This window comes from Sorex fumeus, unplaced genomic scaffold, assembly GCF_029834395.1.
Source record: "Sorex fumeus unplaced genomic scaffold, SorFum_2.1 ptg000061l, whole genome shotgun sequence".
Classification (NCBI taxonomy): domain Eukaryota; kingdom Metazoa; phylum Chordata; class Mammalia; order Eulipotyphla; family Soricidae; genus Sorex; species Sorex fumeus.
The window spans coordinates 48,408,550-48,429,685 of NW_026606118.1; positions in this window are offsets into that span (position 1 = coordinate 48,408,550).

Here is a 21,136-nt window from a genome sequence, read left to right on the forward strand (position 1 = left end):
CCTCACCCTGGTTCTCCCATGATATCGGGGTTTTCCCTAGTTATACATACAGATACACATGTAATATGTGAGCCATGAAGCACCTTTAAAATGCAATATTTACATGGGAATGCACAATTGTTTGTAATGGTCCTCATTGACATAAAACTGAAAACTTACAGCTTTACAAGCTTCATATTTTAGTTTTTACTTGTCATTTTTCAGTTTTCCTTCCTTTTTTAAAGGTTTACATGGCATTGATTCCTTTTCTATTCTATTTACAGTAGTGCTATTGTTCACAGTTATGGTGAACACAGTGACATTTCTCTTTTGACACTTAATTCAGGTCCCAGAGAAGTCAGTGACAGAAAATAGCCTGGGCTGCTCCTCCTGGGAGTTTCACTGACAGACACTTTAATGTCTTTACTGTACCTGGAAGATGATGAGTGCCATGACAGGTGACCCTGTGCAGCCCAGATACCCAGCGTTGTTTCACCTGTCACCAGCCCTGCAGTGTCCTCCCTTTTCTCCACCTCTTACTTCCCTAGGGTTGTTCTCAGGGCACGGCTGGGTGTCCTTGGGACAGCGCAGGGCAGCTCTGTTTGAGAGAAACCTGCAGGGAAGTGCCGCCAGAAACAAGGAGGAGGGACGCAACCGAAACTGACCCTGAGCCTGTCCCTATGAGTCTGAGCCTGACCCTATGAGTCTGAGCCTTTAATGTGACCTTGAAGTCAGGACACTAAATGTGGCCCCAAGGTTAGGGCCCCTGCTGGACATAGGCCTTAGGGGAACAGGGATCAAGGATTGCCTTGTCCTTCCAGAATCACATGCCCCTTCACAGTTTATTATCTGTTTCCAGGACCTGAAGCAGATTAAAGAGGAGGACAGGTAGGGTAGGACATACTTGCACCAGGCAAGGACTGGGGTGCCTGTCCCTGGACAGATTCCAGTGTTCACAGCTCCCACAGCCCTAACTTCTAGCCTGGCTACTGCTGGACAATTGGGCAGATGCCAGGCCGACCATGGGAGGGACACTGCAAGTGTGGCTGGTGGGAGGCCAATCACTGCCCCGTCCCTCAGCTGCATCCTGTCCTCCCAGCTGGAGCCAGGTTCCAGGCTGCTAGCTCAAATGTCCACAACATCAAGAACCCTCAGGCGATAGCTGTGTCCACACGAAGGGTTTTATCTTCAACAGTCGGATAGTGGGTCATTCGGGGTTCACTGGGAAGCCCCCTCCTGCCCTAAGGTCTGAGTGGTGGCTGAGCCCGCCCTATGCTCCTGCCAGGGTTCTCCATAGCTTGGGTACCCACGTGTTCCCTGTGGACACGACCTGGATGGGATGCTGTTCTTGTCTCCTGGGCTCTGTGGTGATGTGGTTGGTTCTGCCCCTTCCTCTGCTCCCTAGCAGTAGGTGAGGACTCTCCTCCTCTGCTCCTCTGTGCAGCCATGTGCTGACTGCATGTGGGGTTGAAAAGAAGTGCTCCCCCCGGGTCCACCTTCTGAGGGGAGCAGGTCCCCTTCCCAGATGTCATGGTCAGGTCAGGGCTGTCATCATGAGCAAGAGAAGCAGCGGCTGTTGCTTCCCTTGGCCTGGAGTTTTGCCGCCTGTGTGACTCCTGCTGGCCTAGTCGCTGCCTCTCAGCCCCCAGCTGCATCCTGTCTGGCTAGCTGCAGCCCAGACCTGAGGCTGCCAGTTCAACTCTCACCATCAGGAAGAACTTTCAGGGAATGGAGTGGTCCAGGCTGGACGTTTATCTGAATGCACAAGGTGACACATGGGGCCAAGTTAGTTGTGTTGGGTACCCCTCCTGCTCAGATGTTAAGAATGGGCCTCTAGGGCACATGAATGATGGAGAAGCTCCAAACTTGCCATGGTCTCCTGACAAGTCTCTCCACTGTTGGGCAGATGGCTCTCACCTCAGTGAAACCCCCACTGTGCTGGATGTGGTCAGAGTAAAGCTGTAACTCCCTGGACTGTGCTGATAGGGTGGTCCTCTCACTTTTTGCACTCACTGAAGGGAGGTGCAGCTGCTTCCCTGGTTCCTGGGTCATAACTATTTAGCCATCAGCTCATTGTCTGTGATACTCAATTATTATGATTCATTATGTGAGATATGCCATTTGTATGAAATTGATACTAAGCAAATGCATCATCAACACAGAGATCCCCACGAACAGGGATGTCCCACACATCCCTCCTGTATTTGTGCAGTGACCTTCCCCTTCCCTTGCCATTGCTGTGTTGCCACCATTGTGTTGACCATGAGCAGAATTTCCATAACTGTTGACGTGTTTTCCAGTTGGCCTGGGGTTCACACAGTTTGGGTTCTGGTGATCAGTGTGCAGAGTGAGGTACTGCACTAGTTCATGTGAACTGGTACCGAACTGAACTCTTAGTCTCATGCATTGCAGGCAGGTGGTCTGCTGGAAGTCCCATTTCTGTGACCATGAATTCCTTTAGAGAGAGTTCCCTAATCTCATCATTCCTCCCTGTCGGATCTCTGCCTGCTGTGGTTGCTGTTCCATTTGTAACATCTGGATCCCAGTGAAGGTTCTCAATAGCCTACGAAGTTAAAATGAGTCTCTTCAATGAAATTAGGCAAGAAAGATAGTAAGGGCTTACAGACTAGAAAAGTCATTCAACTTTCACTAGTTTCAGAGGACACAATATTATACCTAGGATCCCGAAACAATAATCTTGTACAGTAAAGGGGCAAGCTGAAAAATCCATGTGCAGAAACCATGGTCCTATTTTCAAATAATAAAACAGAAGAGAGAGAAAATTTTTAAACAACCCCATTCAACAACTCTTCCTCAAAAAAACAAGTATCGTAGAATTAACCTAACAAAAGAATGGAACTCTCATATAAAGAAATGAACAAATCACTACAAAAATACTTTTCAAAAGACAGGAGAAAATGGAAATATATCCTCTGTTCATGAATGATAGGGATTAATAATGTCAAATGGCAACGTAGCCCAAAGCATTATGTATATTCATTGTAGTCCTTACTTAAAAAAACAAAAAAACTTTTGACATTCATTAAAGACATAGATCAAACAGTGTAACATCCTTTCCACACAATAGCCAGAACAATCTTAGGAACAAAATAAAATAAGAGACTTGTCTCTCCCTAAATGTTCAACTGCAGTATAAAGTCACAGTGATCAAAGCCCTGTAGTATTGGATTAAGGACAGACTCAGACCTTGGAAGAGAATCCAGAGTCCAGAGACAGATCCAAGGTATATGAACAATTTATTTTTGATAAAGGATCAAAAAGTATGAAGTTGTCACAGAAAGCCCCTTCAACAACTGTTGTTGAGGAAGCTGGTTGGTCTCATGCTAAAGAATGAACTCAGGCCACTCTCTAACACTATGGATAAAAGTTAAATTAAAATTGAAGATCTTGATATGATACAAAATTTCATAAATTATATTGATGAAAACATAGTCTGAACACTTCTTAACATTTGATCTAAGAGATACCTTCAATGATTCAATACCTTTGACCAAGTAAATGGAACCAAAAAGAAATAAATGTTACTGCATCAGACTAAGAAGTTTCTACACAGTGAAGAAGTGACCGGAATGTGAAGATACTGCACAAACTGGGAAAAAATATTTGCCCACCACTCATCTTACAAATGGTCAACATGTATCCATCTAGCGCTGGAGTGGCCAGGAGCCCAAGACTACTGGAGCCAGCAGCTCCCCAGGGCGCGCATCCAGCCCTGGCGCCTGGGGCTGCGCGTGCAGAGGCCGCGCGGGGGGGGGGGGGAGGGGGGGGGCGGTGGACTCCGTGTCGCAGCCGCTTGCGAAGCCCGCTGCAGCGAGTGAGGGTCCGTGGGGCGGCGCATTCCCAGCGCCTGCCCAGGCTTCTCCCCTGGGCGAATGAGCATCAACAGTAACTCCTGGCGCACTGCAGCCTGAGCCCAGCTGAGCCTGAGCAGCCTCCGCGGCCACCGCTCCCAGGCTCCCTCCCCCAGCGCCGGCCTGGGGGGCGCCCTGATTGGCGCCCAACCGGAGACCCTCAGCCTCCAGGGCATCCTACCAGAATTCCACTCTTTTATCACTTCAGCTTCAGAGCCTGGAAAACCCTCCCAGAGTGACAGTTACCGCTCGAATTGTCCCACCAGTTTCCTGAGCCAGGCAGACACATAGCACTGGGGACAGCAGGAATCACCATCAGCTTTTTCCTCTTGGAGGGTTTAAGGATCCCTCCAAAGCCTGGCGGTAATGAAAATGATCACTATGCCCTAGAGTGGAGGACTTCAGTCAATGAAGAGCGTGCCAACATTGAAATGAAGAATTAATGTAATGTAGGAAGTAGGGAGTGTAGCTCGTGCCTCATGCCTAGGGAAGCCCTAGGTTTCATCCCTGTCACACACAAAAAGTAGATGAATGTACATTTTAAATCTTACCTTTTGCGCCAGGGAGAAGGATGGTTAATAGAAGTGTTTTGTGTGGGGGAAACCTGAGTTTGATCCCTGGGACCACACAGCTCCCCCAGTACTCCTGGGTTGATCCCAATCACCAGGAGCCCCCTGAGTACTGCTGGTGTGACTCAAAATATAAGCAAATTGATAGGTAAGAGACAGACTGATCCGTGATTTCATGTTTGTTTAAAAAGCCAGGATGAAAAACCCCTCGACTGGGAAGAATAAATGTACTCTTGGGTAGTGCTTTTCAGACTTCAGTTCCCAGTTATATCACTTTGGAGATGTTACTAAAATGCAGGTCCTATTCTGTGAAGTTGAGGTTCGGATAAATGTTTTGGCTTTCGAGTAAATTTTCAAATGATGTTAGGTTGCTGGCTGCTTTAAGCACAGTGTGCAGGAGTGTGCCTATTGGCCAGTGTTAAAAACGCAGGGATGCTTGCCTAGTGCCTCTGTAAGAGTACAAATAAGTTAAGCAAAGGAGAAGCATCAAATAAAATACAGTTGTGCACATTTAGATGGAATCAAACATGGACTATCCAGGCATTCACTGAATACAAAGAAAGATATTTTTGAAGTTTCCTATGAAGCATCAAAAAAATAAAAAGCGAGTCACTGTATCTTGTATCTTTCACTGGAGAGGAAAAGTGCAGAATTCTCTACTAAGAGGAAACCAAAGGCTCTCAGCAGCTGAACTGTATGATGCCAGTTTGCACAAATCTCTATCTCTCTACCGTCCTTCAAAAGTGTCTAATGATATGGGTCCTGGAAAATAATAAGTCTTTTTCCAAAGCATACCCTTAATTTTACAATAAACGCTCTTCAAAAAAATTCAAGCAAAAAAAAAAAAAACCAAAAAAGAGGTAATTTATTGTATTGTTGAGACATCAGTTAGAAAACATATGCTTTAGAATTTGGGACATGTTAGGAGAACTATGGGCTTCCAATGCTTATCTATGGATTTTTAGTTTGTAGAAATTTCAAAGGATTTATAAGCATTTACAGAATGACTCTAGGCTTTCAACTGTGGGGCATTTTTCTAGATATTTGCTTAGTGTTCCTATAGGCACCCAGCAATCTCAGAGATGATTTTTCAATATTGTCATCTACTTGACCCAAGTAGACCTGACTTTGTGAATTGTATCTGTTCTTTTACTAGTGTGTGTGTGTGTGTGTGTGTGTGTGTGTGTGTGTAAGAAGAAGTGCTGCTTGCCTTACACTATACAATGTGCAGAAGATAAACAACACTGCCCATAGCTGAGTGGGATCAAGTGTCTCGAAGCCTTGCAGTCTGGTGAGCATGGTCCATGCTCATGAGCATGGTAGGTTAGTACCTGATTTCCTTTGAGTTGTTGCAGCTGCCCAGCGGCTGCTGTTGCCATCTTTGAATTTCTTAATGTTTTATTTGGGGAGTCAGTGACGTGTTTCTTTATTCCTACATGCCAACTTCTCCTTTCTATTTTAAGACTTCAAGAATACAGCCTCCTTTTACAAAACTGTTTAAAACAATCTTGTACTGGTTTAGTGCTTGAATTGGGGTGCATATGTTGGTTGATTTTCATCCTCAACTTTTCAGATCTTTCAAGCAAACTAAGGACTAGTTTGAAAAAGTGTTCGTTGTTTGAACATAAACTTAGCCTACATCACTCTTCTGATCATTATGAATAGAAACGGTAAAGCATAAAAAAAGATGTATATATATGTATACTTAAAAATACAACATCTCATTACACATATATGTATACACATCTATATCATCCTCACTGGTAGAACTTTACAAGAAGAAAATTAATCAACCACTTCAAAAATGGGGTGCAGTAATTTACAGATACTTCTTCAAAGACATACAGATGTCCTAGAGGAATAGAGGTATATAAAAAATATACTGTATCACTTACAATTAGGGAAATGCTAATCAAGCCAGCAATACAACATCTCATACTAGAAGACCAATACATACCATATTGCAAGAGTAGTTTGCTTAATCACACTCACCAAGACAGAGTCTTGTGACTGACCAGACCCAGGCAAAGCACCTGAAGCTATTGGTGCCTATCAAGGCTCTCAAGAGCATTTGTAGAGTAATCTTGCGAGCTCACCATTCTTTCACAGTCTATCATGAATTCGCAAGGCAGGACAGGTTACAACATGGCTCTAATCATACAACAGGCAGCACAGCTCACAGCAAAGGAAGGGAGTCTCCTGAAACCAGAGGTTTTGAGGTTTGTACAAACTGCAAGTTAAGATCTTTCTCAAAGGGAAAGTTGTTCACCAATACCAGCAAAATCATAAGTCCAAGGAATACATGTCATAAAATTTACAAAACACATGCTAGAAAATTACATTAGAAAGATGTAAGGAGAGAGAAAGAGGAAACATGTGTACAAGAGAGATCACAGTCTTCTCCAGAGAGGAAAGAAGTGCGAGCAAAGAGACACAGAGAGAAGAAAGTAGGATACACATTTAAGGGAGAACAGAGGCTTGGAGAACAATTAAGCAAGCAAAGAAAGAGGCATAGAGGCAGCAATAAAGATATCTATTCAGGGAGATCACAGACCAGAGAATACAGGCCCTCAAAGTTTTTAATTAAAAAAATAAAGAGAAAACGTAGACATAACTTTCCAAGACATTGAAGCCAGAGGCAACATTAAGGGTGAAATACCAGTGTTTATTAACTTGGAACTTACCCATATTTCGGGAGTGTGTTGATCTTGGCATATCAGTAATGAAAATATGTATGTATTATTCTTCAGGATATATCAGACAAAAGTCCTCTGTTTTTCTCAACTGCTTCACCTATATGCTTAAATTAACCCACTCTGGATTGGAATGAAAGGTCCGGATCTTGGAGATGTTTTCCTTGGAATGTCATAAGAGCTCTATCATGCTCACACTGAACAGTGGAAGAATTCGAGATACAATTCAGAGAAGTGAGAGGGAGTCAGTCATGTAAACTTGGCCCTTTCCTTTTGTGCACTCATTGGGCGGGAAGTCCCAAGTGAGGGAGGAGACTCATTCTCATCAAAGTTCTGTGCCTTCTGGGCCAGTGCAGAAGCAGTGGCCAGCCAGGCAGCAGGCTGCCAGGAGGAGCTTTCTCCTCTTGCGTTTCTCCTCTCACTGCCTCTTCTTCCCACTTGTGCCGGCCTGAGCTTGTACCTTTGTAGTAAAATGTCAGCACTAAAGACGATGGAGTCCTAAAGGAACAATTCTAGACACCCTTATATTTCTATGCTCCTATGGACCTACCAATGAAGACACGAACCATAAAACACCAAAAGAATAAAAACTGATGGCATCGGGAGAGAGTGATGAGTTCTAATTCAGTGTGAGAAATTTTAATAAACCTTTCTCAGAAGTCGAGAGAATGTTTTAATAATACTTCCTATAAATTAAAACGGTAAACCAAAAATCAACCAAAGGAAATCTTTACTACACTGAAACAGAAGGGGATGTTAAATATCTATGAAAATTCAAAGACATCTGGGATCCTACTAAATAATTAGATAAGGGTTAAAAAGATAGCTTCGAGGGGCAGGCACGTACCTTGCATGTGGCCAATCCTTGTTTGATCCTCAAAATCACAGATGGTCCTCAAGCACTGCCTGAAATAATCCCTGGTCTCAGAGCCAGTAACAATCCCTGGGCTCGGTCAAGGTGTCACCCTAATACCAAATAAAGTCATTTTATTTGGGTTTGGGACCATTCTTTTATTGGGATCATGTGTGTTCACAGATTTTAAAATGCATTTATAAATGGCTACAAGGATTATATTATCCAAGCCAAGGCAGATCTTCTGTTAATGTGGAGAAATAGAAAGGAGAAATTTTAGAGCAATCCTGATGTGAATCATTGGAAAGACATCTGGATGGATCCTCAGGATAATAAACTGAACTTGATAAAAGTTAACGTAAATTTTCATAAACATTTATAAGCCATCAAAAATCAAAAGTGAACAATACCTATGGAATCGGATTCTGGTGTTTCAACTTTCCCCCCACTGCACACACATTTTAGGACATGCATCTCTCTGAGGAGGAAAAGCTCAATTCCAGTTAGGGTGCAGGACTATATCTAAGTGTGCATAAGGCTTACAGGTTCCTGCTACTGATTCTCAAAAACTAGATTCTCCTAAAGAAACTCAGACTTGCAGATCGAAACCCAGCATCATGGGGCTGGAGCGATAGCACCGCGGGGAGGGCGTTTGCCTTCCACAGGGCCCACATGGGTTCGATTCCCAGCATCCCATATGGTTCTTTGAGCACCACCAGGAATAATTCTTGAGTGCACAGCCAGGATTAACCCCTGTGTATCCCCGGGTTTGACCCAAAAAGTAAAAGAAAAAAACAAAAAAATCCACAGCATCAAGAATTGTGGGGGCGGGGGCTGGAGCAATCGTACAGCAGGTAGGGCATTTGGACCCGGGTTTGATTCCCAGCTTCCCATAGGGACCCAGAAAGAGGTTATAGGTGGTGCAGAAGTTATGGGGAAATCTGAGGGATAGTGTTCTTGACCTGAACTAACAAATCACAAAGTTATTCATGATTGTGTTTCAGGTTTACAATGATCAAGCAGTAAGCCCTTCACAATGACACCTTCCCTCCAACAATGCCTCCAACAATCCCACCCATCCCCACCCCTCCAAAGCTTTGGCAGGCACTTTTCTCTTTTTCTTTTTTCATTCGACTGGCCTTTCAAAATATATTTAGCATTTTAATAATTTTCTCCATCTCTTTTGTTTTCAGAAAAAATTATGCTCTTAAATTTCCTTATCTATTTTTTTCTGCTTAAATAGGACTACTTTTCATTCCCTTTTCTAGACCTTGAAGAGGAAACTTAGATTACTGATCTTAGAATGCTATATTTTTAAATAATATAAACATTTAATACTTTGAGTTTCTCTCTCCAATTTAATTCGAAACATTTCTAAAGTATATATCACTTTTTAAATAAATTTTCCCTCTGACCCATGGAATAAAAACATTTTGCTTGATTTTAAGAATTTAGAATTCTATTTTTCTGTGTAGTTATCAATGGACACTTTCACTCTCTAATAATCAAAGTGTGTGTGTGTATATACATATATTTATCAATGATACAGGGCTGGAGTGATAGCCTTGTAGGGCGTTTGCCTTCTACACAGCCAGACGGGCCACGCCGGGTTTGATTCCTCCGCCCCTCTTGGAGAGCCCGGCAAGCTACCAAGAATATCTCACCCGCATGGCAAAGCCTGGCAAGCTACCCGTGACGTATTCAATATGCCTAACACAGTAATAAGTCTCAAAATGAAGACGTTTCTGGACCCCTCAAAGAAATCCATGAACAACCGGAGAACAGTGCTACATATAAATGAAATTCTTCAATAAAATAAAAACAGGAACAAGAAGTGCACTCAAGTTCTAGAACAAATGCATAGCATCCACAGCACCTGTGCTCTGCGTTTGGTCCTCAGCATCACAGGATATAGCACAGGTGAATCCCAACGGCAGGCCTGACCACTGAGCTCGCCGACCCGCAGGGGGCTTAATGGGACCCAGGTATCTTAATAAAGGTACCCCTTCTAAGTGTCTCAAGAATGACCCCTATGAAAAAAATGATTTTAAAAAAGTAAATGTGAAACAGAAAAAACAAATCAACAAATCACACATAAACGATCCGGAAAAGGACAGACCTAGCAGGTAGAAAGCGCTGCAGAGACGTCCAAGCTGGAAGGGCACGAAGGAAGACTGTCCAGGCTGAGCTGTGGCCGCCGTGCAGGGGGCGGGTGGGTTTGCTGGGATGTGCCCAAGCCCTTAGCCCTTCTCCAGGAACTGCCCTTTCCAGAAGAGACGGAGGCAGCTGATGGGAGTCCGCCAGGAACATGGGCATCATCGCATGTTTGTGGTCTGATGTGAACGCGCTGTGGTGGCACCTTGGGGAACTCTGTTGGTGACCCACAGGTCACAGAGCAAGGCTTGGGGACGGGGAGGTGGCACACACCTGGCCCAGTCTCCATCCCCAGAAATGCTCAGGTCTGAAGCCAAGCCACAGTGTGTAGCCCTGGGGACCCCTGAGCCCCGCCAGGCCGGGGCTGCTTCTAGTTCTGCAGACCCCAGCAGCAGGATGCGGCCTCTCTGCATCCACCAAGTATCGCCAGGAGACACCGCCAAGTCTCCTGAGCACGACCCGACTCCCTTCAAGGGCTCCTGAAAAAGCCACAGACACAAGACGTGTCAGTGGAGCAGTCACTGCTAGCCAGCACAGAGCTCTCAGTCCTGCACCAGCCCCCCACAGCCAGGAGCACCAGGAAGGAGCCTCCTTCCTCCCGGCTTCTCTACTGCTCTCCTGTGACCACAACTGACATTACAGAACAGGTCAGGAGAACTATTTCAAGAACCCAGATGCATTTTGACCCAGTAGGCAAGGAAGACTATGTGGGGAGGGGGCTGGAGCAATAGCACAGCAGGTAGGCCAGCTGCCTTGCAAGTCCAGCCTCAGTTTCCGCCACCCTGTTGGTCTCCCAAGGTGTGGCCCAAAAGAGTATCTTGGGAATTGAGAGGCAAACCAAGACTTGACTTGTGAGGCAATTCCTGGTGAAAAGATTGCAGGGTTATTTGTGTATGTGTTTGGGGGGAGGGGGTGTATGTGTCTGTGTTTGTGTGGATTTAAGGTGTGTGTACCTGTGGTGTGTGTTGCTGTTAGATATGCACAAACCTGGCATGTATGTCTTGGCTGTGAAGTGTACATGTATCTGTGTGTGTGTGTGTGTGTGTATGTGTGTGGCCATGCAGTGTACACATACCTGGTGAGTGTTTGTGTTTGGTGGTTGAGATAAGCACGTAGCTGGTCTCTGTTTGTGTGTGTGGCTGTGGGGTGTGCACAAACCTGTGCACCAGTTAGAGAGGGGCGGAGACAGTCTCTGTGAGGATGTGAGGCAGGCAAGCTATGGGGGTTCATTGCAGTGCCCCCAAGGGGGGGGGCTATTCAGGACAGCTCAGGAGCTGGTCTCGGGGGAACTAAGCACAGGTCTGACCATCCCCTCATGCACAGCATGGATCTGGGAGCAGGACACAAGGCAGCTCTGAGCTTGGCCCCGCTCCTCTCCCTCTGACCCTAAGGGGCTCGGTTCTGGCCTTGGGCTGCCTGTCATGTCTCTCCAGGGAAGGGCCCTCTCAACACCCACGTCGGAGAGGCAAGGCTCTTGCTTCCTGAACAGAAGCCCCAGACCTAGCTGGGTCCCAGAAGCTCCCTTTTGCCTCCAGTGCTGGGGCAGGAGGTTGACAATTTGCTGAAGGCAGGTGGAGTGGCAGGTGGGCTGGGTGTGTGTGTGTGTGTGTGTGTGTGTGTGTGTGTGTGTGTGTGTACCTGTCGGCTGTGTGTGGAATACACCAAGGTTAGATGAGGCTGAGGAGGCTGATAGAGGAGCCTTGGGGTCTTTGCCTGTGTCCTGAGCCTTCGTTCCCTCTTCTGCACAAGAAGCTGAATCCTTGGAGGGTGAAAAGCAACCTCAGCTCTGCCTGTTCTGAGAGGCCCGGGTTTGGCCCGTCTCTGGCCTAGCTCAGGGTTTGCAATTTGCTCTGCATTCGAGATCACTCTAGTTGGCTCAGAGAACTATATGGCGTGTGGGACGTGGGGGCTGGGGACAGAACTCTGTCAGTAGGGACCTATATCTCTGGCCCCAGGCTATGGTTTCTGTTCTCTCCCCACAAAGGACTCCTGAGCAGTGTCTACCAGTCCCTGAATACCGTCCACTCCCCAGCTAAGCAGCTCACAGGTGCACACACTCTAACCTAAGCCGGCCCCTTGTTCATCACTCTCACTCCTCATCAGTAACAATGACTGACTTTCCTGGTCAGGACAGCTTCCTTTCTCTTCTTTCTTCTGTGCCCAGTGAGGGGATTGGTTTCATTTTTTAAAAGGTAATGTTGGTTCACTGGATTTTATAGTCTCTGAGTCTTGGCCGCTGATGGGATTACACGGCGCCAGGGGGCCAGGTGGTGGGTATGACCTGCCTACTGGAATTTGGAGGATCTGGGTGGAAGATGCTCGACTCCAAATCGAGCAGGCTTGGAGGTCTCGGCCCCGGAACCCGCGTGGCTTTGTCCCTCTGCCAGTACCTTCATGTGTGCGGAGAGTGGTCTCAGCATGGTGGTGGCTGGTCCTGGAGGTCTTCGGCTGCCGGAGCCCTGGTCGGGGCGGGGAGGAAAGCTCAACCCGCTCCCCTCCACGGGGCCCCGGGAAGGAACACCCAGGCGCAGGGGCAGAAGACTGCACTGTTCTCATCCGGGATCTGGATTTTATAGTCTCTGAGTCTTGGTCGCTGATGGGATTACACGGCGCCAGGGGGGCAGGTGGTGGGTGTGACATCTTATCAGAACCTTTTTTTATGACATCTTATTGTCTCATTCCTATTTTGGACAAACTTGCAGGCTATCCAATGTAGCCTGCCCACAGGGCAGAGTCTGGCAAACTCCCCGTGGCGTACCAAATATGCCAAATACCAGTAACAATGATGGGTCTCATTCTCCTAAATAGCCTTGAATATAATCTCATGGCTAGGATGAAAAAGACGTTACTGGGGCCTGCTCGAGGCAATCGACGAATAACAGGATGATGAATGAATGAATGAATGAATGAATGTTGGTTCACTAATGTGCCTCCTAGAGGTTCTGGTTTGTGTGTCTGTCTGTGTGTGTATGTGTATGTCTGTGTATGTGTATGCGTGTGCATGTGTGTGTAGGCATTTGGTGCTGGGGATCAAATTCAAGGCCTTGAGTGTATGAGGTAATTGTTTCACCCTTTGACCTGTCTCCCTGGCCTCTCTGCCTGGGGACATTTAGGATGCTCTGAACCTCAGACGCCTCAGAGGAGGTGCCAGGGTCAGGGCCTGGGAGTCCCCGTTCCTGAAGCAAGGTGACCCACCACTGGCTAGTCCCATCTCCAGGCCTCAAGGAGGGAGAGACCCTGCTCCCTGGAATGGCTAGTGGCATACCTGTGGGGACACAAGGGTTTCCCTCCCTGCTTCCTCCTACAGCAGTGACTCAGCACTGGTGCCAGGCCCAGTGGGGCACACCTGGGCGAATAGGGGAGCTCATGGTGCTTCACTGCTGTGTGGGTGTCAGAGAAAGAAGCTCAGTTCAAGTCCAGAACGAGGCTGGAACCCTCCAGGTAGTGTGGGGACCCCCGCCCAGCTCCCTCATCTATCACCCTGAACTGCATTTCATGTACAATTGCTATCCGCAGCCAGTGATAGATGAAATAGGCCTTCAGGAGGCCACCTAGGATGGCGGTGGGGGCCCCACTCAAGCTTCTGGGTCTGGGTGAGGGAATCTTGGTGAATCGTGCCTGAGAACTAGGCCTGACAGCAGGTCCGTGTTCTCGTGTCTGCTCTCATTGAAACGTTGTCAAGGCATGTGATTCCATACACACGTCCGCCCAGCCTGCCTGTCTGGCCTGCAGAGTGATCTGGTTTGTGGGTTGGGGACTGAGACTGGAGGGGTCCAGCTGCCTGCAGTCCCTCACATTGTGGCAGCAGGGTGGGTGCTCGGCACACTGACAGCCCCACTGGTCGTGGGTGGACAGTGGCGAGACAGCCCCTCTCCAGCCTACCTTGGGCAGAAGGTGGAGTGAGCGTGCAGGAGAGAGCTGGCCCCAGGCAGTTGGCAGCTCTTTCCCAGGCAGTGCCTGCAGTCCCCAGTCCTGTGCAGCTGTCAATTGGCTGGGAGCCTGCTAGGAGAGCTTACCCAAGCCCTGGCCCTCTGCTCAGGGTGACCTCCGCCAGGATGCCTGCACCTTTGGGGAAATCCCCTTCATCCTGCCTAGTCCTATCCCAGATTACACCTGCAGGGTATAGGAGTGGGAGGGTTGGTCAGGGCCTTCTGCAGGGCACTTAGTACTGTCTACTTCCTGACCCAGCTCCCTACAGCTGCCAGGTTCTACACAAACCCTTTGCCCTCCTTCCTCCCACCGGAACTGGGATAACAAAATGCTCTGGACAGTGTTTATAGAAACCATTAACATCACGCCTAGTCCGGCAATCACAGCCTCCCCTTCCCTCTCATGGGAACACTCAGACGCAGCCAGTCACTAGAAGACAAGTCCTTAGGTCTACGTACCACCTGCCCCATCCTGTCCCAGTCTCCTCCATTCCCTACCTCTCCCTCTCCTCCATTCATTCCCTCCATTCCTTCCATCCCCCTTTATCCCCCTCCATCCCACCTGCCTACTGTCTTTTCCCTTCTCTTCCTTTCCTCCTCCCTCCCCTCCTCTCCTACTTCCTCTGGATTTGGACTCTTCTTCCTTTGAATTTGATTCTCCTAAGCCTCATCCACATCCTTGCCACTACATCACAGCATAGGGACCTCCATCCTTTAACTAAAACCTCTGTCTTCCGGGTTCAGAATTTAGCAGAACATGTAAAGAATTATTTCTATACTCATGTCTTTATTCTTCGACTTGGTGCTCCAAGTCTGCCCTGACAGCCAGGAAACTGCTTCATCAGATGTTCCAGAACCCTGAGCAACCCTCCCTGCTCACAAAACATTGTGGACCATCCACTGCCCTCCACCTGTCTCATGAAGCTCTCTTTGTTGGTGGTTTTTGTTAGGGTTCATGATCTGGGGAATGAGACAGAGTAAAAATTGTGAGCAAGGATTTCCTTTATTCATGCCAAGCATATATGACTGTCGACCGGTGTCCCCTTCACAGAGGGCAACCCTGTCCCACTGTAAGCGTCCCCTTTTATGCCCTCTTTCGGGTTCGCATCTGCCTGACTTCAACTGGCTCCCTCCCAGGACCCTAGGGTCCTGTTTTGTTTCTGATTGGCTTATTCCTTCCTTGCAACCCTGAGGCACATTTTGGGCCTGCAGCCAGGTTGTCAAGAGGGTGGGGAGCCAGGGAGGCACAGTCTGGTGCCTCTGTCGCCACGTGGCATGGAGGCATTCAATCCTGAAAACTGCATACCTGGGCATTGCTTGTGGAAGTTCCTGGTTGCCAGCATTCCACTTGGAGTAGATGGGGAGATTGCCCCTGCTCCCTCTGGGTGTCTCAGGGAAATTGGCTCCATATGGATGCCGGAGAGATCTCTGGTTCTGTGGTATCTTCTGGGACTCGCTGCTGTGTCTCTGGCTTTTGATCTCTTTCGAGATTTATTTATGGGTCCCTGAAAAAAAGGCTGTAGAGTGTACAATAGAGTGTACAGGCACTGGAGTTGGTTCGTTGGGGTGACAATCAATGCTTTCTTGTGTATTGGGAAGGGGGGTGGTAGCCCACCCCAACTCTGTAAAAGCCTGGAGATTTCAGTCAAAGAACCCGCAAACCCAAATTTTCAGCAGATTCTATCTTGGCGATATCCCTCCTGAGACATGGAGTCCGACTGTGGGTATGGCAGTGATTTTAGATTGTGGAAGCAAGCAGCTGCTGGGGGCTCTGCTTGGGTGGGCACCGGCCAACCTGTCCCCCTCAGATTTACCCCAGTCTGTACAACTATGGGCAGGTCTGAGATTAACTGTGGCTTTTGGTCTCTTTGAGATTTATCTATGGGTCTGAAATAAGGTCAATAAATGAGCTTGTAGAGCTGAGCTGGAGGTGGTTTGTGGGCATGGCTCCCACATACCTAACTTTTGACCGTATAGTTTCTTGATAACCTTGGTCCCAAGGTGGGTTCAGGCCAAAGACACAGTGTCAATTTTGGGGTATCACAAGCCTGAAGGCACCATCAGGCTGCTAATGCACTCGCCCCGCAGGTACAGGTTGACCTATTGGTGGTGTCATCTCCTCGTGAACAAGATTCTCTGTCAAGATCCTGGTCAAGTGGCCTGCTATGCTCACATGGATTCACACTTCCTTGTGCACAAGGAAGGCATGCACTGTCAATCTTTCCTGCTTCCTGCAGATCACTAGTTCTGTCTCCATTTTCTTCCAAGTCAACAGTATTCCCTGGCTGAGGACAATATGCAGTCCCAGGGAAATGAGGAATTAGCAAACCTTTGTTTCCAGACTCGGCGGCACCCAGGGCTGACTCCTGACTCAGTACTCAGGGATCCATCCTGGTGGTGCTTGGGGGACCATAGGGGATGCTGGGGTTTGAACCTGGGTCCGCCACGTGCAAGGCAAGTGCCCTACCATCTGTACTGTCTCTAGGGCCTATTCTTTGTTTTCCCTTTTTTTCCCATTCAGACAATTTCTGTGGAGAAGCTGCTCTTTTGCACTTTGCTGTGCTCTTCAGGCCTGTGGGGTATAGCCTTGCTTTCCAACTGCCTGTGGGTGTGGCCTGGCCTTGCTTCAGCAGAGACTTCTGCTTAGACTTTCCTCTGGGGTGTCTACTGGGGGTGTGGCCTCACCAGGGTAACACCTGGGGGTGTGGCCTTGCCTGTGTAAAACCTGGGATGTGGCCTGGCCTGTGTAATGCCTGGGGTGTGGCCTCACTTGTGCGACCCCTAAGGAGGGGCCTAGGGACATGTCCCTGACCATGTCCATGGGGTTTTGGTAACCATGACAGGCACTATATGACTCTTTTCTACGTTTTCCTGTCCACCTCTAGAACCCTGACAAGCACGCCAAGCTTGGTGCTCACCGTTTTCCCAAAGAGAACTCCAAGACTGCTCCTACTCCAGCCACAACACGGTTCACTTCCAGCTGAGATGTTGGAGCCTGAGATGGAGGTGCTGTGCAGAGGTGAGTCATGACTGATCACACACAGGGGCCTCGGGAGGGGAGTATCTGCTGTTTGCACTTAGTAGGAAGTGTGCATATGCATTGGTATTCAGAATTGTGTCATGTCATAGGCACATTTATTCACAATGTGTGAAAAAGGTTTCCTACCATTCAACTGTGTTGAATCTTTTCCGTTTTTACAATGGCTAACTGTAGGATTTATAAATTAAGTCACAGTTTTTATATGAGGGAACACATATCCCATACTAGATTCAGTAGGCAATTTGTTATTCAAGGACCCCTTAATTGTGGTGCAGGATGGTTTGTGGGGGGGTCGGATGGGGGGGAGTATGTGCTGTTTGTAGTTAGTAGGAATTGTGCATGTTTATTGGTGTTCAGCACTGGGTCTTTTCGGTTCCTGCTCTAGAAAGGTACGCACAACTTTAATCATTTCTTATTGATTTCATTGGATCTCCTCACTGGTCAGGTGCTACACTCACTTCACTTGCTTGAAATTCTAAGCCACCGAAACCATGCCCATGTTTTTAGAATTCATTTTTTTATTCCCACTTCATGCCACACACCTCACTTGAATTACCATGACCTGACCTTACCCTTGGACATTTTCCTTACTTTGCACACCTGTTGCTTTATGTATCCTTTTGTTCTTTTTCCTGCCAGGTTTCTCTATGGAGTGCAGCGCAATATTAATTTCATTTACTATTACTTCAGTAAATAGTAATATTTGATCAAGGCCTAGAGCAAGATTATAGTAGCTAAGACACTTTCCTTTCACAAGTCCATATTATGATTGATTCTTGGCTCTCCATATGGTCCTGTAGGCCATTCAATAGTGGTTACTGAGCACTGAGCCAGGAGTAATCCCTGAGTACTGTCTGGTGTGTCACGAAGAAATGCAACAAAACAGTCCCTGTTACCAATATTTTTCATTAATTGACTGACTTTGAAATTGTATGATGGTCAGGAAAAGGTAGAGTTAGGATTAAGGTAGGGTTAGGGTTAGGGTTGGATTGGGTTATGGTAAAGGATTAGAGTCAGGGTGAAGATCAGGGTCAGGGTAAGGCAGTAGGGTCAGAGAATGGGGTAGGGGTCAGTGTTAGGGTCGAGATCAGGGAGAAGATTAGAGTTGGTACTCACAAAGAAAGGAAGAAAGAAAACCCTAAGAAAACGAATCAGAAAGGAAAAGGGGGACATTACAGCAGACGCGACAGAAATCCAAAGGATCCTCAGAGAGTACGTTGAGAAGCTTTATGCCATGAAACTGAAAAACCTTGAGGAAATGGGTAAATTGCTGGATTCCTAAGCTGAGCCAAGAAGACCTGGAAGACCTGAACAGACCTATCAGCATCAAGGAAATGGAAACGGTAAGAAAACTCTCCCCAAGCACAAAAGTCCTGGCCCAGATGGATTCACTAGTGAATTCTTCGATATATTGAAAGAAGACTTACTCCCAATCCTCTTTAAGCTTTTCCATGAAATTTAAGTATGAAAAACACTTCAGAACAGTTTCTATGAAGCAAATATCACCCTGATACCAAAAGCAGATAGAGATGCCACAAAGAAAGCAAATTACAGGCCGATATCCATGATGAACATGGAAGCTAAGATTCTCAACAAACTCTTACCAAATAGAATCCAACAACTCATCAAAAAGGTACTATACCATAACCAAGTAGGATTCATCCCAGGGATGCAAGAATGAGTTAAATTCGGAAATCGATCTACATCATCCATCCTATCACCAAAAGAAAATATAAAAACCATATGGTCATATCAATAAAAGCAGAGAAAGCATTTGAAAAGATCCAGCACCCATTTATGATGAAAACTGTCAGAAAAATAGGCATTGAAGGAACTTCCCTCAGTATAGTTCAAGCCAGCTACCACAAGCCCATGGCAAGTGTCTTTCTCAATAGGGAAAAACTAAAAGCCTTCCCTGTAAGATCAGGCACAAGAAAATGAGGCCCACTTTTGCCACTCCTATTCAATATGGTACTGGAAGTCCTGGCCATTGCACTTAAGCAAGAGAAAGTTATCAAAGGCATACAGATAGGAAAGGAAGAGGTTAAACTATCACTATTTGCAGACCATATGATACTATAGTTAGAAAACCCTAAAGCCTCTACAGAAAAGCTCCTAGAAACAAAAGGTCAGTTTAGTAAAGTGGCAGGCTACAAAATCAACACCCAAAATTCCATGGCTTTCTTATTCACAAATAACAAAAGAGAAGTAAGAGACATTCACAAAAACAATCCAGTTCATAATAGTCCCTCAGAAAAGCTAGTACCTCAGAATCCTCATAAACAAAGAGGTGAAGGATGTATACAAAGAAAATTACAAAACACTACCTCAAGAAATAAAAGAGGACACTAGAAAATGGAGACACATCCCCTGCTCATGGATAGGGGGGATTAACATGATCAAAATGGCAATAGTGCCCAAAGACTATACAAATTTAATGTGGTCCTTATCAGGATACCCATGACATTTTTCAAAGAAATAGACAAAACACTCCTGAAATTCATATGGAACAATAAACCCCCACAAAAAACTGAAGAAATCCTTGGGAAAAAGAAGATGGGTGGCATCACCCTCCCCAACTTCAAACTGTACTACAAAGCAATAGTAATGAAGACAGCGTGGTATTGGGCTAGAAACAGACCTGCAGACCAATGGAACAGAGTGGAATATTCTGTCACAGACCCCCTAATATATGACCACTTAATATTTGATGAAGGAGCAAGAAATGTGATGTGGAACAAGGAAAGCCTCTTCAACAAGTGTTGCTGGGAAAAATGGATCACGACCTGCAAAAAAATGAACTCTGATCTCTGTCTAATGCCAGGCAAGAAAGTCAGATCAAAGTGGATTAAAGACTTCATTATCAGACATGAATCCATAAGGTGAGTAGAGAGAACTGTAGGGAGAACTCTCCACGACATTGAAGCCAAAAGCATCTTTAAGGATAAAACAGCACTGACCATGCAAATGGAAGCAAACATAGACAAATGGGACTGCATCAAACTAAGAAGCTTCTGCGCTTCAAAAGAAACCATGACCAAATTACAGAAAGAGGCCACAGAATGGGAAAGAATATTTACTCAATACCTAGCTGATAAGGGATTAATATCCAGGATATAGAAGACACTAGTAGATTTGTACAAGAAAAAAAAACCTCCAACCCCATCAAAATATGGGGAGAAGAAATGAACAGAAGTTTCCTCCAAATGGAATACAAATGGCCAAAAGGCACATGAAAAAATGCTCCACATTGCTAGCCACCAGGGAGATGCAAATGAAAACAATAATGAGATCTATCATCTCACACCACAGACACTGGCACACATTCAAAACAACAAAATCAACCAGTGCTGGGTGGATGTGGGCGAAAAGGGATACTCTTTCACTGTTGGTGCGAATGCCCACTAGTCTAGCCTTTCTGGAAAACAATATGGACAGTCCTTCAAAACCTAGAAATTGAGCTTCTGCATGACCCTGCATTATCACTTCTTGGAATATATCCCGAGGATGCAAAAAAGCACAGTCGAAATGACATCTGTACCTATAAGTTCATTGCAGCACTGTTCTCCATTGACAAAATCTGGAAACAACCCAAGTACCCTGGAACAAATGACTGGTTAATGAAACTTTGGTACATCTACACAATGAAATATTATGCAGCTGTCAGGAGAGATGAAGTCTTGAGATTTGCTTATATATGGATAGACATGGATAGTATGATGCTAAGTGAAATACGTGAAAAGAGAGGGACAGACATAGTAGGACTGCACTCTTTTGTGGACTATAAAACAACATAAAATGAGGCTGTTGCCCTCGGATAGTAGATACATGGGACAGATAGATTGCTCCATAGATGGAAGCCTGCCTCATGACCTAAGGGGAGAAGGCAGCTGGAATAGAGAAGGGATCACGAAGCAAATGATGGCTTTAGGAAACTGTCGTGATGGGAGGTGTGTGCTGAAAGTAGGTAAAGAACCAAACATGACAAGCTCTCAGTGTGTGTATTCGCAAACCATAACGCCAAAAAGTAGAGAGAGAATATGGGGA